The sequence below is a fragment of the Diceros bicornis genome, chromosome X, assembly GCF_020826845.1.
Source record: "Diceros bicornis minor isolate mBicDic1 chromosome X, mDicBic1.mat.cur, whole genome shotgun sequence".
NCBI lineage: Eukaryota > Metazoa > Chordata > Mammalia > Perissodactyla > Rhinocerotidae > Diceros > Diceros bicornis.
The window spans coordinates 89,910,773-89,926,981 of NC_080781.1; positions in this window are offsets into that span (position 1 = coordinate 89,910,773).

The window sequence follows — 16,209 nt, forward strand, 5'->3', positions numbered from 1 at the left end:
CTACTTACATATTTGTATATGTGCAATAAAGGAGATGTAAATCATTAAGAACTGGAACTACTGCTATTATTAAAATTCTTTCACATTTAATTACGAAAATGTTTAAATGATAAGGGATCAGCTTTCTTAACCATCAAAGAAAATCGGGAATTTCCTTTCTACTAAATTATGGTTGACAAGATTTTAATGAAACTTCATCCAATCACTGAATAAAATTGCTTCAACTTTATTTTCAAGACTAATTATCCCATCAGCATACACCATGTGACTGTTTATCACACTTCCATGAGTACATATATGTTATACGTGATCGCATAATCCACATTCACATAATCTCTCAAGACAGTCTAACTTTTTGCTTACTTTTACTCAGCTTGGAACAAGTTAATTTCAATAGGTTTTATAGGCACAAAATACCATAATAGTAAATCACATAGCAATAAAATATTTTCTTGCTGCCAAAAACAATCAGAAAACAACCAAGTTTCTCTGGAAGGCAAATAATTTATTCATTATTAGTATTTTCAATGTCATAATTATGTCATTTAAAGATCTTTTGTAGGAAAATGAATATAATTATTTACATTTTGAATAGTGCTTTACAACTTACAAAACCCTATGTATTTGTTATCTCATTTAGGCTTATTAACAATTATGTGAAGTAGACTGGACAGGGATTATTACCCCTGTTATATAAATAAAGAAACTGAAATTCAGAGAAGATAGATAAGTTTTCCTAGGTCACTTGCCTAATAAGTGACAGAGCTGGGAATAGAACTCAGATTTTCTAACTCAAGGTCAATGCTTTTTTGACTACACTGTGTAATCATGGAACGAAAAAAAATGCCCCATAAAAAGTTATTTTCTTTTTCCAATAGTTTAATTCCATCAGTGAATTTTACTCTAAAAGTTCAGGTGCAATGAGTGATACCTTGTATGTGCCATAATATTTAAGAAATCAATTTCAAAAGCTGTGTTTGGCACATTTTCAAATAATTCTGCATGACAGAAAAGTTCAGGATATTGTTACATTTATTGCCCTCCACCCCAAACAAAACTATTTCCCTACTTCAAAGCACAACATTGATGCCATTATTCAATCACTATGTACTATATCAAGGCTGTTTTTCTAAAAGGCTTAAGGAAAAACAACTGAATGGTACCCTGAAATCAGAAGCTCTAACTACAACTGCCTTATTCACAGGGTTGCCAGATTTAGCAAATAAAAATACAGGATGCCCAGTTAAATTTCAATTTCATATAAACAAGGGATAATTTTTTATGTAAGTATTCTCTAAATATTGCATGGGCCATACTTACACTAAAAAATTACTCATTTATCTGAAATTCAAATTTAACTGGGTGTCCGTATTTTATCTGGCAACCCTGCTGAATTCAGTCATTGCTATTTCACATAGACTGGATTTAGCAAATTCATCCTCTTTCCTTTGATGGGTGTCTGTAGAAGCATGGCCTTCAGGTGGGCCTTCTTTCCAGCCCCGGTGTGTTATGGTTGGAGTTTTAGCAGTATCATTCTTGGTCCTAGAAATTGAGTAGTCTCTAGTTATCAGGTAGGCTAGAGGAAGGGTACAGTGGAATACGTATTGGCTTAAATCAGACAGATTTGGATCTCATTTCCTATTTGAGTTTTTCCAAATGATAGCTATGTGACCTCGTGTAAGATATTTAATTTCTCTAAGCCTCAGTTGCTTCTTCTAAAAGTACAAATAAAATTACCTACCTTATAGCTAACAGAGTAGTATGATGATTATGGGAGACCGTGACTATAAACTGCTTAGCATGATGCTGCTCATCAGTAGACATCCAAAATGTTCGCTAAAGAAAAACCAAAACAGTTTCCTGTGGACAGATACCTGTGGTGGATCCATATCTGTCTTGACAGACAGATATTAATATGTAAATTGATTTATCATGTCTATTTTATCAGTGAGTAGAGTCTGAATGGAAATGAATGAGTCATTATTGTAAATACCAGATAGCTTAGAAATTACCCATTAGCATTACAGAAATCAATATTATCAATCTGCCATATTACTTTGTCTAGTGGTTAGATTGTTTAAAAGTCTAAGGATATTAAGATTACAGAATTTACATGTCAAATATATAGATCTTTGGAAAGGAATAATAGTATGAGTGCTTTATTGCTAATAACTATTTTCGGACAGGTCTAGCTCATCTACCCATATTTGGGCAACTCCTTCCTTGACTATCGAATTTGCAGCCATTTGAAATCAGTCTATTTAAGGAGTAAAAGAAGATAATGAGTAGTCAGTAGGCTCTAAAGACTGAGATTTCAATAATTTTCAGAGTGAAAATGGATGAGGGGGGAAAACAGCCTTGAGATCTAGAAGACTATCAGCAAATAGCAGGTTGGGGAAAAAACAGCGACCAGGTTTTCAGATGTTATGAATGTCAATTTGAACAGATTCACAGCTGAAACAGAGTTCGTGATGGAGCAGTGAGGTGGAACTTGGGTGGAAGTTTTGCAAGTTCACTGGGTAAAAAGTCTTTTTAATTGGGAGAATGAATGCCAAGGCCTCAAGCCAAAATATTCATCAATTATCTTTTGCAGGCCTCTGTTCCTCTTGTTTTGAGAAGGATGGGGGCTGAAGATGATCAGGGAGTCAATAGGTGTCCTGATTTTGCAGTCTAGGATTCTATTCGGGTTTAAATCACAGAAAAATGTCATGAGGCAGAGACATGTAACACAAGAAACAATTACCCTTCTCCTAAAAATTTCCACTGAAGACCATTCCAGCCATACCAAAGTTCTTCTCATTTAAGATGATTATATGAATTGAAAAGTCCTACTCAAAAGTATAATTCTTTTGAATCTCCATTTTTCAGGCCAGTTTATCCTAAAGACAGGCCAGCACAAAAGAAATTTCAAAAGCTTAGTTATAGTCGTGCAATTATATCTCCTATTGTTTTGTCTCAAAGGATGTTTAAAACTACATGGCTTGGGGCCCGCCCCGTGGCTTAGCGGTTAAGTGCACGCTCCGCTGCTGGCGGCCCAGGTTCCATCCCGGGCGCGTAACGACGCACCGCTTCTCCGGCCATGCTGAGGCCGCGTCCCACATACAGCAACTAGAAGGATGTGCAGCTATGACATACAACTATCCACTGGGGCTTTGGGGGAAAAAATAAATAAATAAAATTATAAAAAAAAAAAAACTACATGGCTTTTCTCTTTTATAAAAGGATCCTTCTAGGTTACTTTTTTTCTCTTACTTCCTGCTCCATCTGTGCTGTGGACTGCTTAGAATAGTCTGAACCAGCTAGATGTATGCATCAAACGCCACGATTTTTAGTTTTTGTATCTCCTCACAGAAGTTCTGAATATGTCTTGAAAAAGAGAACTGATTGTTCCAGCAATTATGGCCTGTAGTTCTCCTGTCTCACCCAGATAAGGCGATCAGTTACTACTAAGCACCTAAGTAAACTTGACAGAGAAGGGCTTCACCTGGGGAAGCCTCTTTGGAGGTTCAGGAAGGATCTTTGAAGAGCTAACCAGAGGGAAAAATATACAGCACATGGTTTCCTGTGATTGGATCATGAATTGTCCTTACTTTACCCTCTGCACTGCATTTTATATTCCTCATTTCACAGTGATAAATAAAAGAGCAAGGGGAAAATAAATTAAAATAAGATAAAGCACTACTCAGTAAATGAAGACATAAAACATTTTAAGAGTAATAATAGCAGCAATCTCCCTACAATCATAGAGAGCTACTACAAAGGTCCAAAAATATTCCGTATCTAAATAAGTAGGAAATGTTTAAAAAAAAAAGAAAAAAAAAAAACTAGAAACAATAGAGCTTCAGCTGTAGACAGGACTGAGGTTTGAGCAGCCATTCTGAGGTTTACACAAGAATTGCTATGCAGGGAAGGATTGTAGTTAAGATGCCCTCAAAGTTAAATGCCATAGTCAAGTGCTCACAGGTAAATTTATCTATAAGGCAAAAAATCCTTTAACCCACGTCCCCAGGAGAGCCTTGTCACAGGAAGGCACAGCTAACCAATCAGTTGGCTGGAAGCCACTGTACCTTAAGAAAAGCAGAGCCTTCTTCTATTAGGCAGATTCTCTACAAGTACTTAGTTGCCTCATCAATAACTCCAAAAGCTTCTTAATAAATCATATTTCTACATGTAAGAATCTGTCTTGTATGAGGCAAACATCATGTCTAATTTCTGGAGACATGTTCTCAATTTTTAATCTGAGGTGTTTTTAGTGTCTTTTAATTGCAGATTATGGAATGCCCTATTTCAGCAACTCAATTACAAATAAATATTTTCAGAAAAAAAACAAAAACAGGGTATGTAGCTGGTGGTTTTGCTCCCATAATACTCATTTCAGGGGGCCTGGATTTGGGGCAGCTGCCCCAAATCCCTTCCTCATCACCATTTCTAGACTCTGAGATCACACTCTCTTTCTCCCCATAAAAACACTCACTTACTCTCTCCTTTTAGCGGTCTGCAAATCCCCACTTGACTCCCCTCATTTCTCCTGTCTCACTGTCACTCTCAAACACCGTCATAATTCTTGGAGATTTAAATATTCACCTAGAAGATCATTCCAATAAACTGGCCTCTCAGTAACTGGACACCCTTTCCTCCTGTGATCTGGTCCTCCATCCTACCTCAATCACTTAATCCCATGGTGATACCTTTGACCTTAGTGTTACAATAACTAAAATAACTCCATAATTTTAAATTCAAACATTCTAATTTTTAACCACCACTTCTTATCTTTCCAGCTAACTTCCTCTGCTACCTTGACTCCAACAATCCTTCCACCAAACTAACACCCTCAATCCCTGATCCTAACCCTTTTCACTGGCCTTCACCCCCTTGATAGCCTGCCTTCCCTCTTGATGCAGCTTAAATTCCAAAGTCAATTAGTAGAGCGAATCTTGTGCATATACCCTCCTATGCCTCCCCTTACCTCCCATGCCTCTCTTTCTCACTTCATTTTATTCACCTAGTGAGACTAAAACCTTGGTTGATCAAATTCTCCAGCTACTTATACTTGCACTCCTGCAGCTGAACATGGCTATAGAAAACACACAACCGTACTGAATGGTCTCACGTTTAACTCATGACTGTTAACCGCAAATAGGCCCTTAATGCTGACTGGCTAATATGCCATATTTCCCTAGTGCATTCACTTTCCCACACTTCTAGTTGACTATTCTATACTTGCTCCTGTTTCCTTAAACCTTTGGTACCTCTTCTCCCATCCTCATGCTCAGACGATGACCTTGCTTCCTATTCCATTGAGAAAACAGAATAACCAGATGAGAACTTCCATATGTTCTCACCACCACATTTACCTACCTACCTGTATCTCTACCCACATATTCTACTTCCCTTCTATTTGTATGAATGGACTGCCTATGCTCCTAGCCAAGGCCTCTTTCTGTGAATAAGACCCTATCTGTTGCCCACCATTCAAGGACATTGTTCCAGATATCCTCCCCTTTTTTTATCATCAAATTTTTCTTCTTTACTGAATAATTCCTATCAGTACACAAACTGTTATTTCTCCCATTACACACACAAAAAACCTCTTGACCTGATTTCCCCTCCAGGTACTGTGCTACATCTCTCTTTTCCTTTATAGAAAAACCATTGAAAGAGCTGTCTATATTCCTCTCTGATTTCTCTTGTCCCATCCCCTCTTGAATCCACTCCAGTTGGGTTTTCATACCTAGCTGTCCACAGAAACTGATAATTTCATAGTCGCTGATGACCTCGTATACAATGGTCATTTCTCTGTCCTCTTCTTATTTAACTTAGCAGCAGCATTTGTCAGAGTTTATCACTGTCTCTCCCTTAAGACACTTTGTCACTTTACTTCCAAGCTACTATACTCATATAGTTTTCCTCCTATTTTTCTGACTGTTCTTTCTTAATATCTTTTGCTAGTTTTTCCCATCGGTAGTCTAAAAACATTGTGTTGCTCTAGAGCTCAGCATTCTTTCCCATCTATACTTATGTCCTTGGTGATCACATATAGTCTCAAGGCTTTAATTATAATTTATATCCTGATAATTCTGAAATTTTATCCCTGGCTCAGACCTCTTCTCTGAACTCTAGACATCTATAGCCAATTGTTTATTGGACATCTTCACTTCGAAACTTAACACGTTCGAACTCAGTTCCCAATATTCTTTCCCCAAAGCTTTTTCTTCCTGAAGTCTTACCCATCTGAGTTAATTTCTGTTACTTTTGTCAAAAGTCTTGACCTCACCCATGATTCTCCACACTCTCGCACACCTCATCTCTCTTCCATCAGCAAATCTTGTTGGCACTAACTTCAAAATATATCCAGAATTTCACAGTTCTACTACTTCTCTTCCACTACCTTAGTCCAAGCCACCATCATCTCTTTTCGGAATTAATAACATTTTAATTGCCCACCCTTCCTTCTATTGTTAATCTCTTATGGTCTTTTCTCCACACAGCACAAAGAGTGATCCTGTTAAAACCTGTCAGGTAATGTCACTCCTCTTCTCAAAAGCCTCCAATGGCTTTCCGTAGGAAGTCCAAGTTCTTGCTATGACAAACAGAACTACACAAGCTGTCCTTCCTTTCCTCTGACATTATCTCCTACTATTCTTCCCTGGTTCTTACCAAAGTGTACTTCCTTGCTGTTCCTTGAACACATTTGGTATGCTCTTGACTCAAGGGTCTTCATACTTATAATTATATCTATCTGGGATGCTCTTCCTCCACATAGCAGCATGGTTCACTCCCTCACTTTACCTCAATGCACACATATCTCTGAGTCACTGAGGCTGTCCTTGGCTACCACATCCAAAACGAAATTATACACTAACATATTATGTTTTATTTGTTTATCCTGCTTAGTATAGGTCTTTCCAAGCAAAATGTAAGCTCCATATGTGTAGAGACTTTTGTCTGCTTTTTTTTTTCTTAATAATGTTTCCCTGGGTCTGGAACTGTGCCTGGGACATGGCTCTAATTTATTGAATAAAGGAATTACTGTATGTATTCTTTTATTACTCTTTATTTCCTTTCCTCCATTCTCTCTGTTTCTTTTCACAGAATGCCATTTATAGTGACCTTGGAACTTGTGGATCTTTGTTCTATGTCTATTAACTTTTCTTTTCTATTTCCTTTTGTTCCAATGGACTGCATTGCAGGAGAATTGCTTGATTCAAGCTTCTGACTCACTGATGCACTGATTCACTGCTGCTCTCCTATTTGGCAAGTTCTTTGATTTTTAAAAAATTTTGATAGTAATATTTTTAAAAACTTAAACCTTGTATTTGTAATGTGATTTGCTCTCATCCTATTCCACAAATTACAGACCATCATAGAAACTTTGTTTTAGAAGTTCTACCTCTGATTACAGAATATTTCACATCCAAAATATTTTAAACTAAATTCCCACATTAATTAATATTGAAGAATGAGTTATCTTTTAATAATAATGCACTTGCTCCAAGTGAAGCTGAAGACTCAGAGGTCAAGACAATGAAATAACACCTTTGCATAAAGAGATTTAAGAGCCATTTTAACTTTCCTTGAACATAAAGAGGAAGTATTTCAGACAGAAGGAGTTTTTAGTTGATATTATTTTCTCTAAAGAGGAATAGGGAATAAAAGAAATTTGTATCTTTAAAAACTTTGGACCTTGGTGCTAGCATGGGGTTTAGATGAACCTGAGACTGAAAATGAAAAGGGTTGAGGTCAGTCAATGGTTTGTTCCTTTCAAACAAAGAATTCTAATCTTAAAATTACCAGGTTCCAGAAAGAAAAGTTCCATTATATAAGCTGGAAGAGAAATCAAAAGCATCACATCCGTGACAGCATAGGTCAAGAAAAGATAAAGACTCACAACTTTAAACAAAATTTCAAAACCAGCAAGAACAAATTTGAGTTTAAAATCTAGAACCAATCTGACGACATCAATGGGGAGGAAAAAACATTTCTTGCCACTAGGATATTTTATTAGATTCTCATAAAATGAGCTCACTTATCCTTTAAATACACTCTAATACAATTTAGTTCCCTAAAGTTTTACTGTGGCATTTTATCTTTCTTATGCAGCCTCAAAGGGGAGACTGGAGTTAATGTTAACTGTGAATATTAAATATGTATATTTCAATTTAAAAATTTTTCTATTTTTTCTTACTGGGATAATCATCATTCATTTTGCCATTGATATATCATAAGAAATTATAATAAACACATGTAGAAGTCAAATTGTAGTTAATATTAATATATGCAAGTTGAAATTGACCATGAAAGTTTGTATAATTAATTAGTTCACTCCATCTTGTTCTAAATTATACACAACTGATATTCTCCATAATTGTATTAAAAATATATATATAATTGAATAATCTTAATTTAATGATTGTCTGTACTAAGTGGAGTTTTCCCCCTGCTTTTATTTGTTTATCTTTTTTCTTTACATAGAATGGACCCAAACTATGACTTTCTATAATAACTCATGATAACTGTCTCTGGTTTATAGAGAACATTGCAAATATGGATTGGAAAAAAATTCTAGGAAATAACTCAATCATCAAAAAGCATTTCTATATACAAAAGAAATTCCAACTGACCCACTTTAAATATTTCATGAAACAGATTGAGCTAGCCCACCACCACCTGGGTCATAAAAATCAGTGGTGAAAGAAATGACCCTAGAAGGTTGGTTTTCAACCCTAACATCAACCTGTTTGTTACAAAAGGGCAGAATGAACAAATGACAATTGGAGAATCAGTAGCACAGGGAAAAGAGAAAAAACATAAACATTCTCATTTTGTCTCTCTTCCAAATATAAACGATGTTTTGTTTTTTCTAATTTTTTTTTTTTTATTTTTTGGTGAGGAAGATTGCCCCTGAGCTAACACCTGTGCCAATCTTCCTATATTTTGTATGTGGGACACAGCCACAGCATGGCTTGACAAGTGGTGTGTAGGTCTGCGCCCAGGATCCGAACCCATGAACCCTGGCCTGCCACTGACGCGGAGCACGCAAACTTAACCACTATACCACGAGGCCGGCCCCTAAACCATGTGTTTTTAAAAAACATAGCTGTGACTGGTATTCCCAATATACTTCCTCCAAAGAAGACAACGATCATTATGAGGTACACTGTAGCTCCATAGATGGCGGGAATTTTAATTTTGAGACCAAAGACACTGGATTACCAGTGTCAAATTCTTTACTTGCTGTGCCCACACTAATAGAAGTTGTGTGAACTGTTTTTGCTACAGGGATAATAGCGATAAAACCAATAATAACAATATCAATAGTATTTAAGATTTACTGAGCTTCTCCTATGTGCAAAACATGCTGCTCAGCACTATAGAAAAATAAGTTTACTTAATCTGTACAATATAGCACTACAAGGTAGAAAATGTCATCTGCATTTTACAAATGGGAAAAAAAATGAGGCTCATGTAGGTTAAGTAACAGATTTTACAAGATTGAAAAAAAGAGGTCAGAGGAGAGATGAATTTCTGAAATGCCACACCTTAAGATTTTGGCAAACACATGAAGAATTTTCAGAATTTATCACTATGTTTAAAGGAAAATGTCTGGGGATTCTGCAAGAGTGTAATGGTATACCTCTGTGGCACATATAGTAGGATAGAAGATGATGCCAATATTTTGGTTGAGAAATTAGATATACACTATAAGCTACAAAACTACTGAATCAGCAAAATATGAACAGCTTTTTCCAATATTCTTCTACTTAAAGAAAAAAAATGGCCACTCAATGGAGAAGACTCATGTATGGTAGGAACAACGGTCTGTAGAGTGTACCTTCACAAAGTCCCCTCCTACTACAGCCACCTGGTTCAGTCCCTCACTATCTCATGTCTGGACCACGATAATTATCTCCTTACTGGTCTTTGCCAACTGTCTCTTCCTTTCTGATTTATCCTATGCATTGCCCCTAATTTAATCTTCCTAAAGTACAATTGTAATCATATCACTCCCCTGTCCAAAAATCTCCAATCATGTCCCACTATCTAGAAATAAAGGAAAATATCTTAGCATGATATTCAAAACCCTTCATAATGTAAGCCTCAATCTATTTTTCCAGCCTTACTTCAAACCTCTTCTGTATTTTATGTCCTACCCAATGTAGAACTTTTGTTTGTGTCTTTCTTATAGAATTTGGAACATTCTACTGTGTATTTATTTGTATGTTCCTTGAACTTCCTTTTTATAGATATTTCTTGAGTGCTTGCTATTGCCACACACTATGCTTGGTGCTGGCTGATACATGGGTGAGCAAAACAGAAATGGTAATTGTCTTTTAAGTTTCTTGATGGAAAAGCCTGGATTTATTCATTATTTCACTCTCTGGAACACAGTGACTTCCATATAAAATGTGTTCAAAAAGAACAGTGGCTGCCTGGGGCTGAGAATGGGGGAGGGAGGTGAACTGACTGCAAAGGAGCATAAAGAAACATTTGAGGTTAATTGAAATAGTCTATATCTTGATTTGGCTGCTGGTTACATGAGTGTATACATTTGTTAAAACCAAAGAGTACACTTATGATAAGTGCATTTTATTGTATGTAAATTATACCTCAATAAAGTTGATATATAAAGTAAAAAATAATAATCGAATTGAATGAATGCAAGAAAATGATTGATTATTTGAAAGGTGAAGATAGCGGTCACTTTGAGAAGGCAGGAGAAGGAGGTAGACATTGGGAAGGGGAAAATGAAGGGGTTTATGGGGTGACTGGCAAAGTTTTATTTCTTGACCTAGATGGTGGTAACATGCAAGCTTCCCTCATAATAACTCATTAAAGTCTCCATTGGTTTTGTTGGTTTTTCTGTATCTGTGTTTTATTTTATAATCGAGGGTGAAATTTTGCATTGAAGAAAATTAATTTTCATTATTACTTGAAGGCTACCAACTAAGGTGAAGCATTAAGCCATATAGTCATAGAATATTAGAACTGGAAAGAACTTTGGTGATTAACTTGTCCAACCTGTTCATTCTACAAATGAGTACCCTGCGAACCTGGAAAGGTAGCTTTCCTAAAGTCACAGCAAATTGGTCACATCTCTGGGACTATTTTTTCTAACTCCCTGTACTTTGCTCTCAAGCCAGCAGAGGTAATAGAACTATACTCACTTTCCTTAAAGGTTCTTCAGCTACTTGACAATTCATGACAGCATACTCTATTGTTTAGTTAAGTTGGTAGCACATTGTTCACTTAGATACTTGGGGAAAAGAAGATGTCTAAGGATAAAGCTTGCAAATATAATGTCATTGGTAATGTCTGTTTTGTTAACTAGAAATGAATAAATTTTCATCATCATTCCTGCAGAGCCTTCATGACTTCAAAGACTGTCTTCTTCCATAGGGAAACTCCATAAGGAGTGGAAGACAGACAACAATTTGAAGGAATATTGCTTTGAACTTGAACTAATTATTCAAGTTGCAATATGTCATGCTGATTACACATAGTCGAAAACTTTAATTTTGACTACATAAAAGACTGGAATATTTCCATTGATTGCTAATGTTTATTATTACCCTCAAAGGCCACCAATATATTTCAGTAAAGCATATGACATGATTCTATTTACTTCAGCTGAGATTGTGAAACATGCTTCCATTATTATGCATGCTGTGATATTGCTGTCACTTGATAGTTTTAGAGTATACTTTCAATTCTTATGAGATCTTTCTTTTCCAATTAGATTTCTTCTCCCAGCTTTAGAATATATTGCCACCACGTACTGATATATGTCTTTGTTTGAACTACAAAGCATGAAATTTAACTGAAATTTAAATTGAAATAAAAATGTTCTATGCCTTAATTTTAAAAACTAAAAAAAAAAATTACTATTTTAAGAATTGAACTTAAATAAAATTACCTAGTAAAATGGAATTAAATAAATAAAATAAAAATAATATTATAAATAATATATTTATAAGTAAATAAATAAAATTATTATTATTGAGCATTTTTTAAAGTAATCAGCCTAGGGTATAATTAAATAACTAGAAAATCTCTTTTATTTTATATCAATCATAGTTAAATCTAACTAATAATGTATCTCCAAACTTTAAAATACTTTTTTAGTACACTCTGAAACTTGGGACTAGTACATCACTCCATGACATCAGGCCAGTCCAAGGGAGGGGAGATATTGGCCGGATTCTTGTATCTGGGTAATTTATTCCAGTAGATTTTTTTTGACAGCCTACATGGAGTAATCTAGCATCCACTCTATCATTTGTATTCCAGTCTCAATAAATAGCACAATCCACTATGGGAACCTGAGCTCCTTTTGGTAACCATGAACACATATGTTCAAAACAGGCAAAATAAAATAATGCACAGAACAAACAATCTATAGTTTATGAGCACCATGTCTATGAATGCTGCGTTGACTCTTTAACCTTTTAGAATATTGGCCTGTCGTCTAAACTTCAGCTAAACCTTCGGTAGCTACCTGCTCCTGCCTACCTTGTCTAAACATTCATTAGTGGTATAGTAGTTATCAAAGTAGTTCAGAATCCCACCTGGTACATTCTGGTTATCTCTGTTAAACTAATATAAATCTGGGGGCCGGCCCGGTGGCATAGTGGTTAAGTTCACGCGCTCCGCTTCAGTGGCCTGGGGTTCTCGGGTTTGGATCTCAGGCACGGACCGAAGCACTGCTTGTCAAGCCATGCTGTGGCAGCGTCCCATATAAAGTAGAGGAAGATGGGCATGGATGTTAGCCTAGGGCCAATCTTCCTCAGCAAAAAGAGGAGGATTGGCACAGATGTTAGCTCAGGGCTGGTCTTCCTCACACACACACAAAAAAACTAATGTTAATCTGTCATCAAAATGCTAGTCCTCCCTTTTCCTTTTTGTTTTTGCTCTAATTTCAGATTTCAACTTTCCATCTGTTATGGGTTGAATTGTGTCCCCCCAAAAGATTTCAAGTCTTAAGCCTGCAATACCTGTGAATGTGACCTCATTTGCAAATAAGGTCCTTGTAGCTGATAAAGTTCAGATGAAGTCATTAAGGTGGGTCCTATTCCAATATGACCACGACCTTATAAAAAGGGAAAATTTGGACATAGAACCAGATGTGCACAGAGGGAAGATGGTGTGAAGAGACAGAGACACAGGGAGAATGCTAGGTGAAGATGAAGGCAGAGTTTAGAGCAATGCCAGAAAATCACCAGAAGCTAGGAGAGAGGCATGGAACAGATTCTCCAAAACAGCCCCTCAGCAGGAATCAACCCTGCTGACACCTTGATTTTGGAATTCTCACCTCCAGAACCGTGAGATAATAAATTTCTGTTATGAGTTTTAGGTACTTTGTTACGGCAGTCCTAGGAAACTAATACACCATCTTTTCTCAACGCAGAAATGTAACACAAGTAATATAGTATCTTGAGAAATTAAAAAAAAAAAAACTCCTCAATCAATCTGGAAGAGGTGAATATTCAACTAATCCCTAAAGAAGAGCAAAATTCCTTCTCTATCAGCCATCTGGCTAGGATTTTAGGGACAATTTTTTTTATAGAAACAATTTAATTTAATAATTCCTTTGCAAAGGCTTTGTCACCTGCTACTTTTTAAAAGGACTCAGTAAGAAAATTCCTCATAAACTTCTCTGAGAAAGCTTGTCTTCCCTAAGTAAAGCATAACTGTAATTTGAACTTAAAACGTATATATAAATATGCACGTGGACATGCACCAAGAAACACACTCAGTAATTCAACAAAAGCATGCTCAATTTTGTTACTTTTATGTTCCAATTCATGAAGACAGCATTGTTAGTACCACCAAAATATTATTTTCATTCTAAAAGACTTGATAATTATGTATATAACAAAGACCAGTTTTTACTTTTACTTCAAACTTAAAGGTATCTATGGAAAAAATCCAGTCCTCTACTTGGCTTTGCCAATGGAGACCTGGTCTAAGGCCAAGGCAGAGGTGAGACTAATTTCTGTTTGTTTGGGTTGTGGTCTTCAATCTGGTTAAACCATGTTGGTGGTTCCTCATTATGCAAAAGTCCATATAGCTTTATTTTGGAATGCACTATTCTTCTACTTTCTATGAAAACATAGCATTTATATACTGAGTAAGGTCTTCAATACCTTTAAGATCTGAGAGGTACATGAGCAAATTGAGTTGCTGCAGGATTCGTGTTGATTTCAGTGGGAGTTGCACCAAGGGAATGACTGTCAGGAATCTGTCCAAATTAGTAAGCACTCTGGCCTCGCTGCACCTTAGTTATGCCACTGTTAAATTCTACCCAGTAAATTGAGCTATCTTCTACTCTCTGAAGAAATTAGTGTTACATTTTGGGCTATGTTAAATGTCAACTAGTAACATTTAATAAGCACAGTGACTTTAAAATATCTTTCAGTTGTTAAAAAAAAAAAATGTGTTTTCTATTTTGGAGTTCATTTTTTCCTTACATAAGAAACAAAGCAAAAGGAATTGGAGATGTTTGTTTTAAAATTTTCACTGAAAATCACTTAGACTTTATGAAATATTCCTTAGAATATCCCTAACTTAGAAAAAGGATGAAACATTTGGATAATGATAAGGTATCAAAATGGCACCTCTGTTCAGCAGAATAGTAGTTTCCAGAATGATTATAACTTCCTTCTGCCCCACACTGCTCCCTCCCAACTCTACCATTTATCCTTGTGATATCCCTATGATGGTAGCCAGTGACTCTCAGATGGAAGAAATTCTAGAGAATACACTTCCTCATCTTGGCTGCTTCTTCCAAAGTACTCTCAGAAATAATCTTTTGTTCCTACATTTGCTCTTACATTGGAATAAATTATCTTATTTAACTGATTAAATATAATGCTAAAATAAAAATCTTTAAGTATATATAAAGTAATCACATTGGATGTAATAAATACCTTTCTGGCCTCAAGGGCCTTAAGTCCCTCAAGGGACTTTTATCCTACAAGATGCAATACAAAGAATTTGTTAAAAGAATTTGTTAAAATGATTTTGTCTTTTTGCTCAGTATAAACTCCTTGGTTTCCTTGTACCAAATGAACTATCTTAAGACTCTTTAGAAAACTATTTTAAGATATATGAAGGAAAAGGCCATTTTAAATGTTACATTTGGAATTTTATTAATGCATTTGTTTCTAATTGCAATCACAGGAAACAAATCATTTTGTTTATGTAAAAGATCCATTCTTTAAAAGAGGCATTAATACAACTTTAGCAATTGAGAACCAGGAGGCGTTGAATGATGCCATATCTTCAGGTAAGAGATTCACTTTTACATTTCTATTTTATACACTGACATGTTTACAGTTTCAGACAAGCAGTAGGTTGAAAAAAATGTGGGGGTGGGGTGAGTATAAGTTTCAAACCAAGCACAGTGAGAACCCCTAAATGCTGTCAGGAAAAAACGTGTCTAACAACACCAGAGCAGAAATCTGTCCATACGTATTAGGCATTGACCCTATAATGATACAAAGACCTTCTCAGACCACACAAGGAGAGCTCTTAGCTTTAGGGAACCTAGTTCATTCAAACCGTTAAGTATTGAGAACAAGCTTTGAAAGACTTCATTTGTTTTAAAAATCTGTGGTCCATACGGGGAGGGGCCCTTCCTATACAGGATAGAGCCTAAACAAAGGCCACAGGGCTCTCACTTTGTCACCAACTAGGCACCTCCAGAAACTCAAAGGTGGGTTTGGAAGCAATTAACTGTTTTTCCAAGTTGTTTCTTTTCCTTTTGTATGTTAAGGAGATGTAACCACCAACCATCCTGAAACTGACCAAGCCTCACCACAAGAGCTACACCCATGGCCTTTGCCTTATTTTTAATGCAAAGATCTTTCCAGAAGGAGCTTAGGCCTCATTATGTGGAAGCATAATCTCCAACTGAGCCTGTGCAAGTGAATACCCGCCTCTGCTTTTTGAATACTCATTCCCCAACTGAAATAAAAGTTCCTGCTTCCCTTTGTTTGGGGATGCCATGACTCTGGAAACGATTCCTCATGGCATCCTATTTGCTGCAAATACACTTTACTTTGTAAGACAACTTCCACTGGTGTAGAGTCTTATTTAACTCACCAGGAGGCGAGCCCACTTGGTTCAGTAACAACTTGGCTTTCAAGAAGACAAATTCAGTCAGGTAAAGTCCCCATCTACTTTTGTGTGTGTGTGTGTGAGGGAGAT